The sequence below is a fragment of the Cottoperca gobio genome, chromosome 21 (genome assembly GCF_900634415.1).
Source record: "Cottoperca gobio chromosome 21, fCotGob3.1, whole genome shotgun sequence".
NCBI classification, from domain to species: domain Eukaryota; kingdom Metazoa; phylum Chordata; class Actinopteri; order Perciformes; family Bovichtidae; genus Cottoperca; species Cottoperca gobio.
The window spans coordinates 10,019,014-10,044,618 of record NC_041375.1 but is presented as its reverse complement, the minus strand read 5'-3'; the positions used below and the strand labels follow the sequence as shown (position 1 = coordinate 10,044,618).

The window sequence follows — 25,605 nt, the reverse complement described above, 5'->3', positions numbered from 1 at the left end:
TATGATTTGTTATTTTGGATATTTGGGGGCAGGGACACCAAATAATGTTCCTAGAATATATTGCCATTTTCAAGACATTTTTGCTCTCCTCACCACATACCTGAAGCCTAACATTTCTTCTCATGAGGGGCATTAAAACATATTTCCACCCCCAGATCTTCCAATAACAATTGCTTTGTGAGTGGGCAATAATGACTGCTGTATAATCCCACTCATTCAATGACACTACTCAAATTCTTTAAATTGCACTGATATCCAGAATTCCATAATTTTTTACCTCCCACACATTTAAAATACTGAGACTGTTGAAACACATCTAAAAATTAATCCGAGTGGTTACTTGCCAATTAACCTTAATTGGTCAATTGGTTACATCTAATTGATCTAATTTGTTAAATATAATTACTGACCACCTAAGTCAATATGTTGAATCTGGACCAAACCTGATCAACAGTCAAACTACCAACATTATAAGCTCTAACACATCTCTGCCACTTAAGCATCCGCTGAAGGGAATTGGAAGCAATGAGTGCTTTTATTCCAATATAGATGTTCAGTGTAATCATGGCCATTATATACCAAGAGTAGTTCTGTCCAAATTGGCTGAAAAATGGCATACTTTCAAAAGATATGTCTATACATTATATAGAAGATGAAAAGCCAACCATTGTTTTTCAGTTTTTGAAAGCGACTGGAAAAGGCTCGAAATACCCTTTTTAAAAGAAGGCACAATCGAAAACCGAAGCAATTGCAAGATAAAAACACTTCCTGCAACAATTGTAAAAAATGACAATGCACATACAGGAAATGACCTATGGAAAGATGTGAAAGTGCTGCGGGAGAGGATAGAGTAGAGAGAAGACAATAGGGGCGGCAAAGACAATCTTAAGAGGCTGCACAGTAAAATAATATATGTGCGTGCGTATGTGTGTGAGTGAGTGTCCACACATCTCTGTATGCATGTGCAGCGGGAAAAAGGAGGGGGTGTGTTCACTTGGAGACAACAGGGATGGCTTATTAGAAAATCATCTCTCCCAGCCAATGGTTTTTAAGAGAGAGGCAGATGTCATTTGACTGAGAAGTACCACCTCCCACAGCCATGCACATCCCCTTCAGTGTAATGCAGCGCTGTGTGAGAGAACCACTGACACTGCTCTCTCCTCTCTGTCAGTGTTTCTCTCTGTGTCCACAGACACTTTCTCGCCTTCTCACTGGTTTCTCTCCCTCTCTTTATCTGCGCTCTTGGTCCCTCTTCTCGCCCCTCCTCTCTCTTTGCTTTCTTCCCCTTCTCTTTCTCTCTCTCTTTGACTCTGTCCCAAAGGCAGAGATAGGATCTGTTATACATAGCAGCAGCCGCGCCAAGAACCCAGGTAAGACATTTTTTGTTTTTTTTAGACACTTTGCACTGAGGGGCTTAAACTGAAAATAGAAAACCTTATTGCTCGCTCTCCAATGTGCAATTGATTTTTCTACATTTCTAGTTTCTACTTGCTCTGTTTTGTCGTGATGAATTTGAAGTAGAGTCAAATTGCGGGTGCGGGGCAGTGGGAGCTAAGTTGTTTCATACCTTTAGTAAGGCACCCAAAGGTGTTTTTATTAGTGCTTTATTTGCTGGTAAACTGTGACAAGGACGACTTCAGGAATCTGGCTTCAATTATAAAAGTGTCACTGAGAGGTCCATTTAGGAAACAGAGCATCATACAGAAACATAGATAGAGAAAGAGGCAGAGGGAAAGCGAAAGATACAGTGGCAGAACAAGGCAGACACGCCAATGGGCATTTGCTGATCAAAGCTGGTGGTAGGAAGTGAGTTAAGAGTTGCGGGAGCACAAGCTCAGGTGTTCGTTCACAGATCAGCAGGTGACGAGTGGACTCTATTGATCTGGAGCTGGCGTCCTCCCAGAACTAAGCTAAGGATAAGTCCAGAGAAGCTGATGTGAGAGACTGTCTCTTTGGTACAATTATGTGTTCAGATGGGACTTCATTTACAGCAAAGAAATCCCACTGGGGAGTCTCTATATCTGTCGGTTTGGTGCGAGAATAAAGGATAAAGGATGGTTGCTTTCTTCCACAGACCCTCTGTGTATCTGAACATGTGTGGATGTATGTTGAATGGATTTTCTGCTACTGACTAATTGACACAAATTGTAAATCTGTGTGCATGGACCATTAACTCTTAATGTGCCAGGAGAAAGAGGATAATTTGATTCAGTCTATTGCTGTGTGATACAGAAAAAAGGTTAGGTTATAGTTATACAGTTATTGCTATTCATTGATATTTATAGCATTTGTCAAAAGATTTCCTCTTTTATTAATATGTGAATTTGCATAAATTACTGAAGTAGTCATTTATTCTTGCCTCTGTCATTAAAGATATGTATTAATGATGCATTCATATTTCCAATGACCAATGTTCAACCTTTAAAGTTTAAATAAACAATAGTGCAATAAATTGGTACATCTGAAATTCAACAGTGAAGCACATTAGTGTCACTTGAATCATGTCTTGTGGTGGGGAAGGCTTTTACTATAATGATTGATGTAGACATTATTGGTTCGTTGAAAGGTGGTCTTGGCTGATAAGTAATCTCTGAAGTTCATCTTTAGTTAATATTTTCTCATGGACTGCTGCCCTATCGCATGGGTCTGTGGTATAAGAATATTCATCACACTGATGAATTTAAATGAAATCTGAAAATAGCTCAGAGCAAAGTTGCGTTAGGTCTCATAAGTAATACAGCGGTGTGCTTATATTTCATTCATGACATAGTTTGCAGCTCGCTCTTGGACTGTGGAGAGAAATAGCTTTGTAATGTGCAAAGACATTGGTTGTTGGGGTGAGAGAAAATCCAGACACTCCGCAGTGGAAAACATTAATAGCAGGAGCTGAAGTATCAGCTGTACTTTAATTGTAAGGACGTGCACTGAAACTTGTTTATATTGACCATTTACTAGCTACTGTCCACAACCACAGAGCTACAGTGAAGCAGTATTGTGACATTGATGCCATTTGGTGGGCACTGCAACCCACACTGCACACATTAGTGAGAAGGAATCCATGGTATGGGCTTTCTCAAGACACACAACTTATTAACTATATTAATCACGCATTCTTTAATTTCAGCTAAATGGCCACCAGCACAGAGATCCTAATACTTTTTGTAGAGTAGTATATACAGAATGTGTATTGGGAATCTGGTTTTAACTAATAAAACAATGTGTTAATGTTATCTGGAGCAAAAAGAAGCTGCCTCAGCTCCTTGCTGCTGTCATTAACCCAGCACTCAGCCAGAGACCCAGAAAAATACCCACGTTTTGAGGAAATTAGAGTCGGAGAAATGGGGAAAGCTGGTGCCTTTTCAGTCCACTGAGGGTTCTCCGCTGACAGCTACACTCCGTCTTTTTTTTCTGGTTGGTTGTGAGCTGCCCCAGGTGTGACAGGCAGCGGGAGTAATGGGGGACGTTTGACAGATGCATATTTCCAGCCTTGAATGCTTCATATAAAGAAGATAGACGGCATGGATTCAGGCTGAGCGGGAGACAAACTGTTGGGCTGTGAATCACCCCAATGAGTGTGCCGCCTCTGCTCGATTGATCTGTCACGTGACTCTCACAACCCCTCCAAGCTACTAATTGCATCCCAGCATGATTATTGATTGAAATATGAGGGGGGTATTGTATTAGACTCCTTGAGGCAGGGAGTGTGTTGAACCCGCTGATGCTGGTGGTCAAGTTACAGGCGGTGATACTACAAGTATGAGCAATCAATGATTTGATTTCAGAAAACAAACATTTTGAACGCAAAGCATGAGACCTAGTGTGTGTGTGTGTGTGTGTGTGTGTGTGTGTGTGTGTGTGTGTGTGTGTGTGTGCACATTTAATTCCTACAGCATCATGGGGGGTTTGTACTAACGTCAGAGACTTTATGTGATAATTAATCTTTTATAAGCCTATCAGGGCACATAACCAGGAGTCAAGGCCAAGAGATTACATTACAGTTTGTACAGTAGAGCAGAGTGTATCTTGGCAAATAGATTTCATCCGACAGCCAATCTGTTCAACCAAGAAGCAGAGGGGGGGGGGGAGGTCCCTTATGGTCACTCTTTATTTTCATTAATTTTGACGAAGCAGTGTATTAAATACAATAGAATATAGCCTACGATAAAATCCTAATTTAACCAAATTAATATTAACATCATATTCAATCAACCAATCAACTGATCTATATACAATATATACTAGTAGTCTTGACTTTAAGCTAAATGCTGATGTTTAATGTGATGTTCACCATCTTAGTTTGACAGATTAGCACACTAACATTTGCTAATTAGCACTAAACCCAAAGAACAACTGAGGCTGATGGTTATTGGTCATAAACTAAGTGTTTGAATTTTGACCTGATGATTGTGCGGAAAAGTTCAGGGATTCCCCGAGTCATTATGATACGTTGTCTGGAAACCATGAATGTGGCTAGCATAATAAATAAAACAACATTATTTAGTTTGACTTTCAGTTGGCTGATAATTGCCATATGAGAAAAATTTATGATGAGATGAAAGGCACATTTTTGACTTATGTATGTATGGCTCTTCTAAATCACATATTGTAGATTATTGTTCCGACAATAACCTTAGTTACAAATTAGACACTGCTGCATAAACACAAATACCTCAAATAAATTCTGTCTAAAAAAAACTTCAAATTTAGTTTAAAATAGAACGAAAACATTTACACAAGTTCCTCATTCAACTCGAGTCAGCTGTTAAGTCCCTTTTTACCATTAATTTTACATTGTGAATTTAGAAATAAATAGCAGTCAGAGCAACACATATACAGTAATATTACCACAATCAAAAGCCCTTTCAGTGATGACAAATTGCCTAGGTGCAATTGTGCATTGTGTAGTTGTATGTAATCTTGATTCATAGCTATTTTGAAAGGCAAACGGATTCCAGATCCACTAAGTTATGGACAATATGTTTTCTGTATACAGTACAGCACAATAGGTCATGAACCACAAGCAGGTGTTCTGTGTTGCAAATGAAACCTTGCACAACTGTTCTTATGTGAGAGCTAAGCTTGTTACAAAAAGATGAACAGGGGTCAGATAGTTTACTGCATATATATTCAGCACAAAGGGCTCTCTGAATTATAGTATAGCTCTGTAGGTAACTACAATGACATATTTCTGCCAGCATCGCTGCAACAGCCCGCTGCTGCAGATACACTCTTTACAACATCAGGAGGATACGGCCCCTACTGACCCAGAAGGCTTCACAGGTTCTTGTCCAGGCTCTTGTTATCTCACACCTTGACTACTGCAACTCCCTCCTTGCTGGACTGCTTACTTGTGCCATCCAACCTCTACAGCTCATCCAGAATGCAGCAGCCTGACTGGTCTCTAACCTACCCAAGTTCTCCCACATTACACCGCTCCTCCGCTCCCTTCACTGGCTACCAGTGGCGGCCCAAATCTGCTTCAAGACTGTGGTGCTGGCCTACCGTGCTGTGAACGGATCAGGTCCTAAAAAAAAGAAAGAAGTCATTTATGTATGTAGCACTTAAATAGGTTTGGTGTATTTGAAGTTTATGCACTTGCAATATTCTTGTTGTTCCGTGTTTGCATCCTCATGCTTTTTTGCACTTATTGTAAATCGCTTTGTACAACTGTACTTTAAATAACTTACTTGGGTTTTAATGAATTGATGTTTGACAAGTTTTTTCAGGTGAAAAGCTCTATATTAAGACCGTATAATATTTGATGGTTTCCTTAACACTTTGTGGAGAGGAGAGTCTGTGTGGACCTGCTGTGACATCCTATTCGTCTCCATTCAGTCTTAAACCAACTGGAGCACTTTGGAGGTGTGGTGCACTTGAATCGCTTGCTGATGCATGCAGTCATATCATTAAACTGCTGGCTCCAATTTATTTATTTTGAGGCTGTGTGGTTCATTCATGGGAGAACTCACACATCGCCCCTCCCCCCCCCCCCCAGCCATACTCTTTTGATCATCTAGGATACATTTCAGTACCAAGTCTGAGCACAGCCTTTTAGAGCAATACCCTATCTCAAAAGTGTTCCCAGTATCAATTACTCATACCCTGTAGACTTAAGAGGAGTCCTAAACAAGTTTATTAACCCTTGTTGATTTCTTGCTGATTACAATCGTTCGCTTTAGTGACAAGATTAGCAAAATCCACTGCTTCCAACTCAATCCTACTGAGCATGTGTATTGGGTTACTTGTGTTAGAGAGTGTTATTAGCTTTTGATTTCAGTTCAAAGCTTAAAACATCATTTTCTGAAAGGTCCATAGTGAAAATGAAACTTGTAGCTGGAACAGAGCCATTGGAAGAGGGGATGGGAAGGTTTCAGCTCCACAGACAGAATATCCTCACATCACATGTGGATCTTCTAGTGTAAACAAACTGTATGTATAGAATATGAATAATCATCACAGATTTTAATATGCACCATATTCATCCTGAGTAACGTGTGTTGGGATTAGCTGAATGTTCGAGAGTAGAATAGAAAGACATTTGTTGAATTTATGCTCTTCTTTTATGAGCACCAATTTTTTTAAATTGCCACATCCATTTGCTCTTGTGGGTTAAAGTTCCAGTGGACATTTTACCATATATATATTTCAATGAGTGAGGAGCTGAACAAACTGCTATGATGCAAAAACAGTAGCATGTTTGTTTGGACTGTGTGTGTGTGTGTGTGTCTGTGTGTGTGGGTGTGTGTGTGACTGTGTGTGTGTGTGTGTGTGTGTGTGTGTGTGTGTGTGTGTGTGTGTATGTGTGTGTGTGTGTGTGTGCGCGTGTGTGTGTGTGTGTGTGTGTGTGTGTGTGGGTGCGTGTGTGTGCGTGTGTGTGTGTGTGTGTGCGTGTGTGTGTGTGTGTGTGTGTGTGTGTGTGTGTGGGTGCGTGTGTGTGTGTGTGTGTGTGTGTGTGTGTGTGTGTGTGTTCATCAAGGGATTAACCATGATAGGAGCATCCAGGGATTCCTTGATCTCATTACCTCTGCCGACATAGGGCAGTAAAGCATCAGATCGACATCAGATGAAGGTCAAATCACTCAAGGTGGACCTTTAGTGATGCTCAATACACTGAAGTATTTCTTTTTTTATGGGTTCTGTGTGTTTCATTCAATCATTTGAATTCCTTGGTAAAGAAAAGTAAAAGCTGTAAGTATCTCACTTGTTAAAACTCTTTAAATGATGTATGTGGTTCTGTGACTCACTGCTGACTGCTCCAACTGAACAAAAAGGTAATGACAGTGAATCGAGAAAGATTGGTTATGGCAAACAATTGTCACCTTATTTCACCATGGCTTAAAAAATATCAGAATCCCCTTAAATAAATCCTCCTCAGAGGAAACCTCTTTTAACAAGTGTTACCCTTGACATAGCTAGTAGCAATGATTTCATGCTCCCGTCTTCACATCAATCTGATAGAGGGCAGAATTTGGAAGCTATTATTTAGGCAGAAGAATAGTTGTGCTCAGCTGGGCTATTGCTACTTCACTTGCTACTCAGAACACAAACACGTTTTTTCCAGAGTCTATTGAATTTGCTGACCCCCAACACCCCAACAGTTTTCAATTACATTAGCCCCCACCCCCCACCCCACTTGGAATACAAATGTAGAAGCTTGTCTTTGTCAAGTAACTGGCTTATTTCTCTGTAGCTCTTTCCAACTGACCACGAAGGTTATTCTTTGGGTGTTATGCAGTTGTCAGGCAGCTGAAGGAAGCTGTCACAAAATCCAGTCAGCCTCCTGTCGGCCCACTGGCCTTAAGCTTGGATCTCTGTCACCCCTATTAACTTTGGATCACTGGCTATATTCACTAAATCTTCCTTTCACGTAATAGAATTTGTGCAGCACTACGGTTCCTCCTTAATGGTCAAATACATCTTTTTTCCCTCCCTTACAGACCCTGGGTCTCAATTGATATTATCTTTTTTGTTATTCTCCTGCTGTCTTTGAGGTGTCACCAGTAATTACATCTAATAGGAGAGGAAAAGAGTTGTTCACCTGAACAGAACACATGACCTCTGGTGAAAACATGCTGTTCCTGCTATCGCTCTAATGGAAATGTGCAGCTGCAGTCAGTGGGATTTGATGTGATGCAGCTTTGATATTCAGGGGTTAGCACAGGTTTCAAACACACTTTTGTGTCCTATGGATTCAGAAAGGGAAAACATTTTACATGAGAAGATGTCACAAGTAATGACGAAGTGGAAGATGTATACCCACTTATTAAAACAGACTTAGACTGGAGGGCTGAGAGATCAGAGTGATCCCATTGGAGCTACTTAAGAGGAAAGTACTTTTGATTCACTGTCTCTTTTTAATGTCTTGTCTGATTTGCCATGATAAGTAGCTGCGTCCAAGTGGAAATTACGAATAAGATGGGAATATGTAATATGTGAATCTTCAAGGCTCCAATATTGCACATCTGTTGTAACCAAGGCCAACAATGATTCTGATTGGAAGTTATGTCACTGACCATCTTATCCAACGTCTCAACATCCCACCCCGGCCCGACGCCTCACACCTTGGGCAACTCCGGAGAAGAATAGAGTCCAACCCCTATCCAGGAGTACGGTTCCAGAGCCAAGACTGTGCGTGGAGGTAAGCCCCACCAGATCCAACTGGTAGCGATCCACCTCCCGCACTAGTTCCGGCTCCTTCCCCCACAGAGAGGTGACGTTCCACGTCCCCAGAGCCAGCCTCTGCTGCCCGGGTCTGGTCCGTCGAGGTCCCTGACCATCACTGCCACCCATGTGACAGCGCACCCGACCCCAGCGGTTTTTCCCATGAGTGGTGGGCCCACAGGATGGATGGATGGGAGGCACCACGTAGCTTCTTCGGGCTGTGCCCGACCGGGCTTCGTGGCAAACCCGGCCACCAGGCGCTCGCTGTCGGGCCCTCCCTCTGGGCCTGGCTCCAGACAGGGGCCCCGGGCTTCCTCCGGGCAGGGTCTCTCCTTTCCTTTCCCTTTCTTTCATGAAGTCGTTTTTGAACCATTCTTAGTCTGGCCACTCACCTGAGACCAATTTGCCTTGGGAGACCCTACCAGGAGCACTAGGCTCCAGACAACACAGCTCTCAGGTTCATAGGGCCACACAAACCTCTCCACCACGATAAGGTGATGGTTCCCAGAGAGGGAGAGTTGCAACTTACCACACCAAATAATCGATTGTGTTAAATGAAATCCCTAACTAAATCACAGCAGTCAGAATAAGCAGAATAAAAAATAAAAATAAAATAAAAAGATTTATACTGTAGCTGTATGCAAATCTTTAATGCCTGACGAGATGTGCATGCTGATTTTCCCAAACTTTGTGCAGTCCATATTATGTTATTCAGTTACACTAAATTGCCATCCATATTTCTGGCACTGTGTGTCAATATGTGTAAACAGACACACACACCCACACACAGAAGTACACATGTCATTTGACAACCTTTACATATTCTGACTTTGGAAAGAACATTTTATATAATGCAAGCATATTGGTAATGAGAGTGCACCTTCAGTATTAACAGTTTTAAAATATTTATGTGTGTGCGTGTGTGTGAGTGTGTGTGTATGTGTGTGTATTTGTGTGCAAATAAATGTGATGGTTCCTTTAGAAGTTAGTAATATAATGATCTTAGCATTCCCTCTATGTCTCACTCTCCCTCCCCTGTATTCTCCTGTACTCTCTCGCTCTGTAGCTTCTCTCTGTCTCTCGTCCTTCTGCATGTGGTAACGACAGACAAGCATTAGTTGTCAGAAAGTTGTCACAAAGAAACTCACACTCAGGTGAATAATGTAGGAGAGGGTTTCATAGACCATTGATAAGTATTTTATAGGATCTGTTAACCTCTTACCGGGTGGACGGCCCGGTAAGAGGCCGTGTGTTGTGTACAGTCCACCATGCTGGATATGGTACCCATGCCATACATCATTAGAAAGCTTAGAATCTCGTCTATTTAGATTTGAGATCACAATCACAACAGCAGGTACAACCAGCTCCTCAAACTAGCAAGCAAACTCAAAATCATAACTTTGAGCCAACTCACATATGAAGCCTCACCATAATCCTGTAATCAGTAATAATCCAACAAAAACCCTCCTGTGTCATTGCCAAAGGTCCAATACATACAATATATCGATCGTCAACATCGTCACTTCGATAAATGCCCATGAACAGCTGTTGCAATCTTTGAAATCAGCTGATCGATGTGTCTGATTTTTCTGTTTATACTCAGTAAAATCTTTATTTTCTGTCCATGCAGCACTGATACCATGATTCCAAAATCGAGACCGGCCTCTAAGCGTTCGATTGACACCTCATTTGAGCCAATCGGAGCTTCCATGCCTTATCTACAGCCTTCAATAGCCAATGAGTGTCAACTTGAAGTGCCAGCCCCTCTTCTTTTGTTTACAGACCGAGCCAATAGCAACCAAGTCTCGCGATGACTGGCGTATCGTGTAGCCAATGAAATTCTGAACATGTGATGTGTTACTTCAATGTTTTTTTTACAAATGTTTTTGTATTTTCTAAATTGTATTTATATATTCAAGTTCAGAAAAAATTACAAAAAAAGCACAACAATATTACAGAAATTGCTCTGTGTCATTACTACTGAAATATGGGTAAATAATAGTTATTTGTGAGCAATAAAAATAATATTTTATCAATAAATATTATAATATCTCCAAATTGCAGTTTGGTGGTACTCTTAGAAAAACTAATAATATGTTGTTTTTGCTTTGAAATTTGAACCTGAACTTGATAATACTTGATGTTATGTTCCTATTGTGTTTTCCAGCTCGGGACTACCAGCTATAGACATCTTCAGGCATCTTTTTCAAATAAGAAATTCAAATTCAGTATATTCAGACCATTATTTCTTCAGTGCCAGAAGCACTTAGAGTGATTCTGACTGTTTTCCAAGAACAATACAAGTGTTATCTTTTGCAAATGGTGCAAATGGTTGAAGAGCAGCTTTTAATTTACTTTGGGTATGTCATTTTTAGGTATTTTACGTTTTTCGTGTAAATTCAGCCACCCTGTCCAATCTCATCACAACACTTTCTGCTTTAAAATGCTTACTGTTTTGTTATATAAAGATGAAAACATGTGAGTACATTTAATCAGGCCATGAAACTCTTGAATCAGCTGTATACACTGTGACAAGTGGATGCAGTATTTATTTTAAGAGTTAAAGTTTAGCAGCAAAGAAAATACTGTTTGAGTAGACTCTTGGCTACCTGCCTAAATGGCAAGCAGAACTGACAGACACAACCTAGTCACAATTTTAAGCTATGCTTATCTAGTTTGAATTCTTTATTCTGCTTTGTATGCAAACAAAAACCTTCTGGCACTCTTAGAAATGGATGCTAGGTCAGTAGTCATGGTGTCTGATGTGACATGCAGCCAAGGGGCAAGGGCATGCTGTGTGAAGTTGCAGCAAACAAAATGAAAGTATGCCACCTCTGAAGCCAAGTCTTATGAGGAATCCAGCCAACTTCACATAAACATCTTTACTGTCTGTTAGAATCTCCTGATGGTTTAGTTTTATTTATAGCTTTTTAATGCTGTTTGGGCCTTTTTTAAGATTCGTGAATGAGCTGCTGTGAGAATCAGCTTTTATCGATCACAGTTCACCCATGTGCACTGACACCTGGGGTGCAAGGGTCAGTATTGCAGGTCTTTTTTGTGATGGCCCTTTGCTCTCTTCAGCAGTTGCCTGTTTCAAAGGGCCACCGGTTGATGTGATTTTCTCTCCACAGGAGAAGATCCCATGGTAGTTCATTATTTCATAGCAGTCCAACCTGCAGCAGCAGGCTGTGTGAGGTGTTTCTCCATCCTCATTTGCAGTGCCACTACATACAGTTTCTATGCTCTTTTGCATCTAATTAGGACAGGCTGTGTGCTTCTAAACAATGGGATAATGACTGGCACTGGCTGGCTTCTTCTGCTGTTGCTGAGTGTCTCCTGGCCAAGTGCCAGAGCCTTGGAATTGGAATCACTCCTTACACAAATGTGGCACAGTTATGAGTGCCAGGGCATGCTGGTGGTCACCGGTGATCCACTTCACCCCCTATGCCAGTGCTATTCATTGCGCGGCTCGCGAGCCTCCTGCGGCTCGCCAAGCTTTAATTGGTGGTTCGCATGGCAGTGGGCTAAATAAAGGGGTGATAGATATGATTATGGAGTCAATACAGATATTTCATAAAAACACTAAAAACAAGCAGGGCTATTACATATAACCCATTAAAACACAGTGTCTGCTCTATTAGCCTACAAATAATACAAATAATTGATAATAATAATTGATAAAAGATGCAAATATAGACTAGAAACAAGATATTTAAACCTGCTCAGCGGAACACTGACTCACTGCGGAGTTGCCAGTTTTGGCGGTCTATCCAGCACTACAATGGCGAATGTGCTCTTGGACGGGTAGATACATGGTGGGCTAGCAGTGGTGGGCCATCAAGGCCAGCAAAGCCTTCTCTGCTGCCCTAAACATCATCAGAATATAAATGTAATTTTGATATATCTTTTCCACAAATATGTAATAAATTATTCCCCATAGTCTATTCTCTTCATTTCATAGCTTTCCTCTTGGTTGCGCTGCTTCCAGCCTCAGATCGAGATTTGGAGGGCTGGCCTTTATGTTAGAGCTTTCAACCAATCAGATTTCGAGTTGGCGACACCAGTGCCAGCTAGCAGGCGTACGATAACGTCAGCACGTGCACGTCTTTTGATTGGATACGCACTATTGAGAGGTAGAGCTATGCAGAGCTAGCAAACTTTGAACAAGCTAATTTGTGTAGATTTCTACAAGCTGTTTTTTTTCCACCCACAATGGCTGAAGGAGGAGAAGAGATCGATTTGGTCGCAGATATAATTACGCCATTTTCAAGAAAAGCTAGACATCGTGAGAAGAGAACGGCCAACCCCGACGTTAGCGAGACTATCACAGCCGGGAAAAGGGTTTGTCCGCCACTTTCAAATCATTAACTACGAGCGGTACCCCTGGCTCACAGCCTCCGAGAGGTGGAATAATTCAGGTAGGACTGTGTAGGACATAAATGAAGGCCTAGGTGTGAAATGCACGGCCCGCCACTGTGGGCTAGTATATAAATAAATAAACGTAAGCTCATAAAAAATATGTTAACATAAGCATGCTTATGAATATGGACATTTGCTAAAAAATCATTTATATCTCTAAATTTGAACATTTAAATTGAAGGATACTACGACCAACCTGGCACTTCATACTCGCGTTAGCTTGGCTCCGGTCGACTCGTTTCACCATTTCATGCTAGTTAGCACATGTGGATGAATATATGAATAAATGGATCGATTTCTTATTAAAAAGTTACACACCAGTTGGACAGAAACAAAGCATGACAAACGAGGGAAATTAAGATTTGTCTTTGGAGCATCAAACCACAGCGGAATCGAGAGGAAGATGTTGGAGATGTGGTTTGTGGACAGACAACAGCTGCCCCCATTAAAAAAGAAAGATACGAGCCGTACAAGACGAGCATAGGAAATTTCAAGACAAGTGGACAGAGGAATTTTTATTTGTCCTCCCCGAGTCGAACCCTTTGTGCTTAATATGCAAACAAACCCGCTCTGGTTTCAAGAGAAGTCATTTAGAGCCACATTTCTAAACGACGCATCCAAAATTCAACGAACTTTACGCACCTGGAAGAGAAATTAGTAAAAAAAATAGAGCAGCTTTCTTCTGTTTCTGGACAACAAAGGCTCGTACACAGATCAACTAATACATCTGAACGATTAACTGAGGCATCTTTTGAGATCGCATGGATTTTGGCTCGGGCATAAAAACCTTCTCAGACTCAAAAATTGTGAAACACTGCTTTTTGGCTTCACCAGAAATATTGTTTGCAGAGTTTGACAACATCATCCCAGTATTAAGATAATCCTGCTTTTATTGAATACATTGGTTGGCTGCATTGCATATTGTATGTTCTGGGTGGGATGACAGATTAATAAGCAGACATGCTTTTTATGACTGGATATTGCTTTTCATACTTTGCGGTAAAAGTGGCTCTCCTATTGACTTTGTCCTATCAATGTGGCTCTCATGTAAAAAATAGTGAAGACCACTGCCCTAGGCTCTGGAGATGGATTAATTGATGCTTTAACTGTTACTTTACTCCACTTTCTATTCTATGCACTGTTCATTTATATTTTGATGGTAGAACTGCTTGCTTGCCAGGTCCTGTCTACTGTTGTGATATAAGTTAGAAAAGTGGTCTTGCCAAAAAATTCCTCCGTAAAATTAAATGATAAAATATGTTGTTTATCCGTGCCCTCTAGAACGACACATTGAAGTGTTTTGCCGCTATTGCCACAACCAGGATCATTTGTCTGTGTCTTCCAACCACTGTTGAATGATTAATCTGTTTTATGATGACGATGCAATGGATTGGGTTTAGTTAGATTTACTGTAGACACAAGAAACACTTAATGAAGCATCATGGTTTGGGTTAAAATGAAACAAACAGCACTTTCCCTTGTTAAAGTCTGATGTTGTGTTCTCTATAGGAACTTCACCTGAGCTTCAACAATCTGAGATCCTAAATGAGGTCACTGCCCCTTTTTATGCTTAGCTATGCTGTTGTGTTTTCATGGGAGTACAGTCTTGATCTTCTTATTACAAGTGTGTTCAAACACAATGCTTCAGCAGGTAGTATATCCACTAAGCTTACTGCCTGAAAGAAATTAATGACAATATATGCAAGGACATTAGACCAAGCGCTCAGGAAGAGTGCTGTGCTTTAAAGCCAATCTTTGTGTTGGCCAAACAGTGGAATTACAACTTCCATGTCTGGCACATGACGCTATTGGGCCCAAAGATACTTTCCCCTATATACTTACATTGAAAGGAGACGTCTGTAAATCAGTGGATGTTTTTTATTTATTTCATTCAACTTCCCAGTATAAACACTTGAATGTCACTTATTTAAATAATTAGGTCCTTAAAGTTGTGCACTAATAATAGCCGAATCCAAAGTTATTTTCCCTTCTCCGTTCATGTGACTGAGCCGAGACCGGCCGAGATGGAGCGGCTGGAAGGGGAACCCTAGTGCGCTTGCTCTATGAACCCATAGATGTGGAAGTTCACCGGATGATGTAGCTATTATCACTAGGTATACCAGCCATTTTGCCTTAATGCACCACTGAGCAACTTTCATAGTAATGAACGACACAGTATATATGGGTGTATATATATATATATATATAGACATATAATAAGTAATATATTTATATTAAGTAATATATATACATTTTACTGTTATTTTACCTCACAGATTATGTCATAATTTCAGTCAGGTTTTGTGGACATACCGTAGCAAAAGCGAGAGTTGATTGGTATTGATAGTAGAGATGTTTTATATTTTTTAAATGCTACTTTATACTTCTACTTCTACTCTAATACTTGAGCGCTTTACTTATTTTTCTGATAATATTAATATAAGTAAAAGTTACATTAATATACATTAGAGAAATTCTACTTGTAATAAATAATTTTTATATTGAGTTATTGATTATTATGTAAGTAAAGGACCTCTGTGATTCTTTCAACAACACAAATTGCATACCTTTTTCTAGATCTGACACATATGCAACTTTGTAGTTCATGTGCACCCAAACTCTTGTTCACCCAGATGTTGTCGTACTGTTAAAATACAAAATTGTATTGTTGTTAAAATACAGTTTCTAATTGAAGAAGACACAACTAATTGTGTTATTTCAAACAACAATGCATTTGATTAAATGGGATCGTTTTCTTTATTATCCTGCACTAAAAACAGCCCATACAGATGTTGTAAAAATGTGTTGCTAGGTTACAAGTTCACTTGCTGTACCATTCCAGTGTTAAACGGAATGTCTCTCATCCAATCAGTTGAACCAAAGTGTCTCACAGTTTTATATTACATTTCCCACACATCACATTCTGTGGAAGTACAAAAGCCAGGGTTCACTGTTGATCAAACAAGTTACATAAGATGTTAGTTTGAAACTCCTTGGATTTCATGGCACACAGTGAATTATTTTTTACAGCTGTTTCACGTTCTTGTCTTAAAGTTGCAGTCAGAGGTAAATGAAGCATAGCAGAACATTCATTAGAGGTCTTTGTGCTACTGTCTTTCAAGGATGGGATGATTTTATCACTGTCATAGGCGAGCTGGGGAAAGCCACAGATGGTATGTGAATCTAGATGAGCGTGTCTATTGATCGTGGCTCAGGTTGACTGTAAATGGCAGATGGAGCATCAGCATTTAATCTGATGAACAAACTACGCCATCAGATTGATTTATTATTAATTATTATTAATATTATCTCTTATTCCTACATAACGTCTGAATGTGCTTCTTCTGCTGAGTTGCATGTAGTGTATATAATACAGCATTATTTAGCAGAAACATTAGAAACATTATCATTAATGACTGTGACTGTCGATCACTATCCACACATTGGCAGCTAACAAGCATGGTGTCATGAAGTGATTAAATAATGGAATTGTAATGTTATGGTTACACTTCAACTTCACTGTTAAGAAAATTATTAGGGTTTTATATTCTCCTTCTTTGCCACCTACTTGGTAAATAGGATTGTTTTTCATGCTGTCTGTTACTGGTCCTTTTATAATGATGTTTCATCACAACCACATCCACGTTTATTTGCTTTTCTAAAAATAATGAATTGCATTTTTATATTTGGCTTTTGTACGTTTATATATTATTAATTATAGTGAACCTTATGGGTTAGAGTTTTGGCAATCTAGCCAGGAGTTTAGGCAGAAAAAGTGCAGGACTGTGACTGCCCAAACAATTCGGACTTCAAGAAGTTCATCAGTTTACAAGAAATTGAAAGTATTCGAATATATCCAAGCTTCTTTGTATTATACTAAGCATAAATACTGTTATGAAATGAAAAGCATTTTCGTTCCCAATGAACTGCCCCACAGTCTTTTGAAGGAGGACGGCAGCTCCCAGTGCATGTCGTATTGTTGGTACCTGAGGAGGAAAGGCACCACTCACACCGAGCAGCTGAGCCAAGCTGGAACGGAAATGATTTTTAATAACTTTGTTTGAATGCACCTTTGCAGCAGACCTCAAGCTGGATCTATAGTAGCTCTGCAAACATAAAATAGCTACCCGCTGAGCTGTTCTGTATTTTAACATAGTTTTCAAAGACAGGTTCAGTTCTATTGTGTGTGTGTAATGTCGACCTCAAGTGTTTTTAATCAAAGACATTGATGGCAAGTCTGTAGGGTCTTTTGTCCCTGTGCATTTCTGTGCAATAGCTGGAAGGACATATTTCATTCACAGTATAAATATGAAATATTGGTAACAAGATGCTTTCATATTCTGCCTACTATAACGGTTGTGAAACAGCTTCCAAGCTACACTTGCTGTGTTACAAGCAAATGGTCGTGGTGGAATGATGGAGCGGCGTCATTTTTATGATGCAGTAAAAAAAAAAGGATGCCATGAAGATAGTGGAAAGCAAGAGAAACATTGAGTTTTATCCTGTTCTTTGTCTAGAAAGCGTTCACATTGTTTTGCTTGTGTGTCTGTGAACGTCTTAAACCAGAAGCTTTCCTCCTAAACTGAAACCGAGAGGTGAGCAGCAACCAGCCGCTGACTGATTGGACCTGTCAGCCCTCAAAACATTTGATTGGATTTGGCCACGGTGAGGTCTCTGCTTTCACAATGTGAGCCAACCCGGGTTCTCCACAGAGACAGGATGTTCAATAAAGTCCCACTTTCAGCCTCCCTTTCCTCCTTCCTCTCTTATCCAGGAAGCACAATCAGATAGGTGCCTCACCCAACAAAAGAGATAGAGCACTCACGCCACAAGTCCATATGTCATGCAGCATTTTCCCACTAAGGAGTTGATAGAGGAACAATTAGAGCTAGTGTGTGAGGATACATATTTGTATAATTGTTATCAATGTGTAATATAGTCCTGGGGGCCACATGTAATTATGACACAGTGAGAATATAAGATCACTTGTGACTCAATCTTCTCATTTAGGTGTCATCCTGCAGGCTAACACATTATAGCGTGCATTTATTCAAGGGAACTCAATCCGTATTATCAGCACATTTCTGAAGATGAACCAACTTGGTAGCTGAGAGAAATATTTAATATTCTATTCATCTTAACTAAAATGTTAAATCTACACATCAAAAGATGATCTTTCTTGACTGTTCCTCTCCATTATGTGTTACACATACTGTGTTTATATAATGGGTAGAAAATACCTCGGCTCAATATGGTGTTTAGGAAAGTGTGAGAACGTATGGCTGAAGTTGTTAAAATTACTTTGAATCTTCTTTCTCTGTAATGTAGACTTGGTTAGTTAGTGATAAATGGAGCGGTGTGCCTTTGTTCAGATCAATACACGGATAACAGTGCTGATGTTAAAACTAATTCACATAGGCAACACAAGGCCAAGCAGAGCTCAACATTCCTCAAATGATCTGTTCCTGAATTGCAGTCACAGGTCACACAAACCGCAGAATTATTTAACATGTCAGTGGAAACCAGTCTCAGTGATAAAAGAGCATATGCAAAACATGGACAACTGTGTCAGCAAAGGGGAACACGCGTGGATAGTTTAATCTTAGCGACAGGGTCAAATGTTTTTTTTGCTCTCTGGTCAAGAGACTTGACTCTCTGATGCCTAAAAAGCATATGATGTAGTATAATTTGGTCTACATATTTCAAAAAGGACATCATTTAACAAAGATGTAAACAGCCTCAATCACATAGCACAGTTATTTTTAGAGAGGCTCATGAATGTCAGCTGCTCTCAGTTTAATTGCATGTTTATACAGCTCCATCATTTCCATAATATCACACCCAGATTGCCCAATGTTTTGGTTATCTGAAGTTGATCTTGTTTTGTGGTCTTTATTTTTTATTGTGAATGAGCACATTGCTTTGTCTTTTGGAGGCAGATTACCTCCCAGCACAAAGGCTGTATTTCTGTCAAGAGCTCTTTACTAATTTCAGGGTGCTGCAAACTTGCTCATCAAATTAAATACTAACATCAACAAACCATCAAGTACAATCTCCTTTTTAGTCTTTTATAAATGATTAAACTTAAAAAATATAAATGTGACCAGGAAATTGAAACATGAAAGATGGAAATAATTAAGCTTTGTATTAATTCAGAGAGGATTGTTCTTTCCATGACTTAAAGTCCTCACTCAAATAATTAAATATGTTGGAACAGTTGGAAATATGAGTAGTATTGTATCTTCAACAAATATTGAGCAATATCAAAACAGAAGTCAACAACTTTGTAAGTGACTCACCAGCTCGTTTGGATCTAAATCACATTTACTGATGTCATATTCCTTTTCACTGTACTCTTGTCTATAACCCCATCAGACATGTCAAAAAAGCATAGTCTTAGATGCTAAGTAATTTCAAGGTTATAGGGATACATAGGAATACATGCAAGTCATGCTGTAGTCCATTGGTTTTGTACAGGGAACAGGAGGCTAGAAACCTTGGGGTAATTTTTTAACCTGATGTAATTTTCACTGAACATTGTAACAACATAATATAGTGTCACAGGTGTGCGCAAAGATAAGATCATTCATTTAATTCCAAGATGCTCAAACCCTTAATCAGCCTCTGTCTCCACCCGATTAGGTTACTTCAGCTCTATATTCTTTGGACTGCTCCAGAGATCAAAGCCTGCAGCTTATAGAGAACACAGCTGCGACTCACAAGATCAAGAAACTTTTAGAACATTTTTTATTTTTTATCTCGTCTTTACTGGTTTGCTTGTAGAATCAATTTGAAAGTGTTCCAGGCATAGCATGCCTGGCACCTTCGGTCCATAGATTTCTGTTTTTCCCGGGGTCTCGTGATCTCTTGTTGTTCACTTCCACCAGGCCCATGCTGGAAACAGGGAATTCGGGCATTTTGTAGTCAGGGCTCCAATGCCCTCAAATACTGTCTTGTTGTAGAAAATCAATTCAATGTCCTATGTTAAACCCTATTAAAGACTCATGTTATACAATTGGTAATTCATTTGCTGCCATTTTTATTTTATTCATATTTCTTTGTAAGTTCTTTGTGAGTATTTATCTAGTTGTATTTAATCTGTGAAGCTCTGATTGGTTTAGAAAAAGTGCTAGGCTGTCTAAATAAAGGTATTGTTAGTTGTATTTTTAAATGCATCACCCAATGTTCTAAACGTTTTTCTAAACTTTCTACAATTTCTGTATTCTGTTTCTTGGAGATTGACAGCAATGTTGTTACTTGTCAAGTTTTCAATTACCATCTAATTCACAGCAGGCAGTGCCCTCCTCTACTCTGTCCCACATGTCTTTGAGGCACACTGTTGTTTTGAACAATGCATTATTCAGTACAGCAGTTTTTGGTTAGTGAGTGTTGATCCAAGACTCCATTTCCTGTTTCAGATTCGTTTATTCAAATGTGACAGTTGTGAAGGAGCTGTCGCAATGCTCTGCTACCGAAGGTCTGAGTAGATTATGAGATTCAAAGAGACAAAGAGAGTCCCATCCCCGCACTCTAGACTGTTGTGAGACAGATGAGTCACATGCTGGTAAAGTCCCCCAGAGAGCATTCACCTGTATCTTTCTAACAAGGCCCCATTTACTAACAGTGACAGGGTAATGTAATGTAATGTTCCTGAAATCAATTCTTTCTTAGTTTCATACCTTCTTAGTAGTTACACACTGATCACACACCGTTGATGGCCAAAATATTCACAGTGACAATGTCATGTGCGTTTCTTCAGTTGTGAATTCCTTGATGCTATTTTATGCACCTTAGCGCTCTCATTCTCACTGTCTCAACTCATTCGCATGGCTGTTAACTCCACAAGTAATGATACAAATGTTACCGTCTAACCAAACTCATTGGTACAAAAAGCGCCAAAACGGTTTGAACTTTCAGGGGTCAAAGCTAGTTTAAATTACTTTTATAAGATTAGGTAACATGTTAGGTACATGTGATGACAATAAAAGAAAAGCATCGGCACACTTAACTCAATTGCAATTACCTGGTTTATTGTGTTAGCTTATCATCAAACGGCAGCTCTGATGAAGTTCTGGGTGTTTGCAATAGGGATAAGTGTGTGTGTGTGTGTGTGTGTGTGTGTGTGTGTGTGTGTGTGTGTGTGTGTGTGTGTGTGTGTGTGTGTGTGTGTGTGTGTGTGTGTGTGTGTGTGTGTTTGGTGATATCTTTGCATTTATTTTTGCAAGCAGCAGCACCTTGTCGGGTGTTGGTGTGGTAGCTCTGGAAAAATGTGTTTATCTATAGACAAAGAAGTACAAATGAGGACAATTAGATTAGATCAGGATTCACTGTCTACATCTAGAAAATAATAGTCAGTCCATTGTATCTTTATAGGTGCAGACATAGAACTTTGGTTTTCTTAGGTGACCTATAGGACAACACTCAACAGATTACCAAAGTTTAATTTCTGCATCTATATGCGTTCTGCTGACTCAACATTAAAACAAGTTGCTCATTTAGAACCCAACCCAGAGTGAAGGATACTGGCCCTCTATGATGCTACACTACATCCTTGGCAATAGTAAAACTGCCAAATGAGGGTGGAGAGTTATTTCTAGCTCTAATGGGATCAGGACACTTTTATCTGGAGCTTTTATCAGTTGATTAACTAATGCATTGTTCCTTGTCGAGATGTAGAGAGTTGTTTCAGTCACCCCAGGTCGAGGAGGTCAAGTCAAGGAGAGATCCAATCAGGCCAACAGCAGTGTCTCAGGCTGGCGGGCCCCGGTGTAATTACACTCTCCAAGACTTCTGGTGAAGTTATAGATAAGGTGTGGTCATTGTTATGGGGCCTGGGGAAACGCTGTCTACACAAACATATTGTTTCACATTTTTCATGTTAATTGCATTGTCAGGATTTGGTTGTTACTTTGCATCATAAGCACAAAGTTTCAAGGTGACTTTTTGTGCTACAAGTTGATAGTTTAAAGAGCCCTGTTTGTTAGATGCATGTCTTTTATGATGATTATTTAAAATAAATCATTGTCTTCATTATCAGTTCTCAACTCTTATTTCTCACTCTATTGTACATTATATATGAAACCTCTAATCTGGCTCTTTGAATTCTCCCAACGGCCTCTGATTTAATGAAACTTGGGTTGCAATTTCTTATGGGTTGTCAACTAATTTTTGTCACTCGAGATGAGAAGAATCTGCATTTTGTTATCCAGAGTAAATGTGTTTAGAGATTTACCTAAAATACACATATTCTGGTATGTTTAATGCCAGGTTCAGAGTACACTAGATACTTTTGTCTGTTTAAATGGTAACTGTTTCAGATTAGGCGAGTATAGAGACATGACAGACAACACATTGGTTCCGGACCAATCATAGCTTGCCATCTTTCATGGTGCGATATCATCGGGACGGAAGTGTGAGGCACCGATTTCTGGAAACAACAATGTAAACAAACAATGTTGTCAGAAGTGGTCTGATTGACACTGGCAGTCTAGCTTTCAGAAAAGCCTTGAAAAAAAGAAAGAAAAATCAATTGTGAACTTTCCTCTGTTTCACAGTTCCACCTAGCTACCAACAAAACCATTGCTTTTTTTGTTTGCCACGTTTACAGTTTTGCGCTAGAAGAAGGCTGTGTGCTCTTATTGGTTGACGTCACAAAAACCATTGCGTAATTTGTCATACAATGTGAGAGAAGGCAAAACAAATGTGGACACACTAGTTTTTTTGTCTGTACTTTATATTGCGCCGTTGATTGTCATCTACTATGATACACTAGTAATGTGTCCTTTCGTGTCGAGGGTTCGAAGCGTGTGTCGAGTAATCGCAGAAGATTTTTGTGAAGCGCGTATCGAGGCTTGTGTTGATGACGTATGTGATGACGTTCGTAGCCTCGCGACTGATTCAGGAACAGGTTTGCGGGTTTGTCGTGCGATTCGAAATATAAGGGGGAGCGTACCGCAATTGAGCCCCCTCATAATCAACACTTTATATAACCGCGAATGTGTGGGTTGTTGTTGTCGTAGTATGCATTGTTGCTGTTGAGTTGTTGGTATTGCGTTTGTATTGGATCATTATGGAGCCAGCCAACTAGCGAAACAATTGTTATGCACGCCAGAATCATCTTCCTTGTGAGCAAGTAAAGATACCAAATCTAAATTTGTTGAAAGAATAATGTACATCCAACGTGTACATTACACATCCCTGGTGGCGCAGCTCGTAGGGCAGGCGACCAACATTCAAGTGCTTGCAGCAGCGGCCCGGGGTTCGAAACAGACCTGCTGCTATTTGCTGCATGTCATTCCCCTTCTCTCTGTCCAATCTTAAACTGCACTATTATTGATGGCGTAAAAAGCCCACATCTTTTTCCAGGTATTCTCTTCTCAATAACACGTAATAACACAATCATCAATCTTTATTTTTAAATAGAACATTATATTCAGTCTTATATGTGTGCGTCAAAGAATCTTCAGGGCAAAGATACTTTACATCCACTGCAGCCTTGCACTTCGCTAGAAGCTTCGAGTGATGAACCCATTTTCGCAACAATTGGCTGAAGTGGTTCAGTGCTTCACACACCTAAGCCATGTCATTATAATCACTCTGCCGGTTTTACATTTATTGTCCACTTGATGGCGCAGTAGAGAAAAATGACGCACCATGAAACTTAATAATAATAATGTAGCTCAAGATGCATCAAAGAACACCTGCTTGTTTTCACTGCAAACACTTCTGCCGAATAGTTTACCAGTGTAGTCCACAGTTGTACACATTCTAGATCCTTTTGTTATGAAAGAAGACTTAATCAGTAAAGGTATTCATATTGTTTGACCCATGTGTCATTCTGCACAGCACATTCCTTATATTAGAGACTGTATTTGAAGCACATGTATTATTCCTACTGTTGTTTTATATAAAGAGAAACTGTATTTATTCATATACAATGGATAGACATTATGCTGTAGTTCTTTACGCAGTAAGTTCTTTATACATTCCCTGTTTATAAAGCATTGTAGGATAAAAACATTTATGACTTTCGAAACCCTTTTAATAGGATTAAAAGAAGACAATGTAGAAGAGGGCACATTTAAAAAAACGAGACCATAATCACCCACTCAAATGATTATAAAAACAAAATTGAAAAGTATTATCGCATTGCTATAACATGAACTTTGAGTAACCATTAGCTGAGAGCATAGCCACTAATCTGATTTTTGTTGCATGCGAAATCGAATTACCCATATGGTGAAGCTCAGCAATATTTCTGACTATCGCTCGCACACTGTGAGAGCTTCATGGCGTCCAGGTCACGGTTCTCACTCCTCCGTCTCAAGGCTCAATACAGCAGAGTAAATTTGTATCCCCTTGTGCATAGGTGTGTCTGATTGGTGGATCAAGTTTTGTGTCCCCCTGTCTGGGACTCTCATTGAATTACCACCATGTGGGCCCAGCAGCTGTTCCTTCTGGTCGCAGCAGGCCGCTGTCGTTAATTGAAGCGTAATGGGCTCAGCAGCAGAGAAGGTCAGACAGAGCACTCTGCTGATGGACAGCCCCTGTCAGAACCTATACACAACACACCTAGACACTTTTCTCTCTGAGGTTAGGCTGATATCAGGCTGATAGAGGTTTTACATGTCAGTCAAACATTTTCTTTCTACAGAGGAAATATTAAAGTCAGGTTTGATTGCCTTTGTGTAAATCAGGTTATTTTAAGAGCATGTATATTTCATAACGTACAAGAATTTGCCTCAAGCATAATTTTCTGCAATAAGTAACTAAGCAATTTCTTAAGTAAGTAAAGTTTGTACTGTATATACATTTAGTATTGCACTGCAGTTCAATTGTTGTATCTCTGCCATTGTGGTAACACTGTGTTCCACTGACAGACCCCACCTCAAACCAGGAAGTGAATGAATGCTTTGACCGCTTTTGAATTGAAATGCTCCCAGCATATGGAAACATTTTCTTGTATTCTTTTACTGGCAGACTCATCTTCTGACTTTTACCTCCAACCCTAACCCTCACATAGTCAATACACAGCATCAGCTCTTGGTGCAATCTCGTTATTGTCTGTACATTTTGTATGGACGTTTTTAATATATGAGTTCCTTGAGTAATTGTTTCAGTCTATTCATCAAGTTAACATTAAACAAGGTGTACATTTGGTAGATTAAACTTTAGGTTGATGTAATGTGAGCGTTGATGAAAATGTACTCCTGGAGGCATGTTACCCCAAATATTATATAATTGCTAATGTCAAATAGTTGCATACAATGCAAGAAACAACACAATTACATTGTTTGCTCATCTCCATGCTATGCTATATATCTACATGATACAATAAGATCAATTGTCTTGATCCCTTCCAGGGAAATTCATAGATCAATGGCTGAAATGAATTCCAGTTGTCTTTTCACTTCACAGATTTTGATGTGTACTATACATGACACTTCCACAGGCCACTTATGTGACACAAATATGTTATTCTGCTGCTGCTTTGAGGTTGTCTTTGTATTGACAAAGTGTTCAAAG

At 39.7% G+C, this 25,605-nt stretch overlaps 1 protein-coding gene across 2 annotated transcripts in view; it reads left to right on the top strand.

Annotated features, from left to right (window-relative positions):
* Window positions 1-1,193: 1,193 nt before the first annotated feature.
* thsd7ba (thrombospondin, type I, domain containing 7Ba) overlaps window positions 1,194-25,605 on the top strand; it is a 156,590-nt gene continuing 132,178 nt past the window's right edge. For both annotated transcript variants that reach the window (XM_029459384.1, XM_029459383.1), the window contains exon 1: window positions 1,194-1,370. The gene's annotated coding sequence lies outside the window, so the exon portion shown is untranslated. The remainder of the gene's footprint in view (window positions 1,371-25,605) is intronic.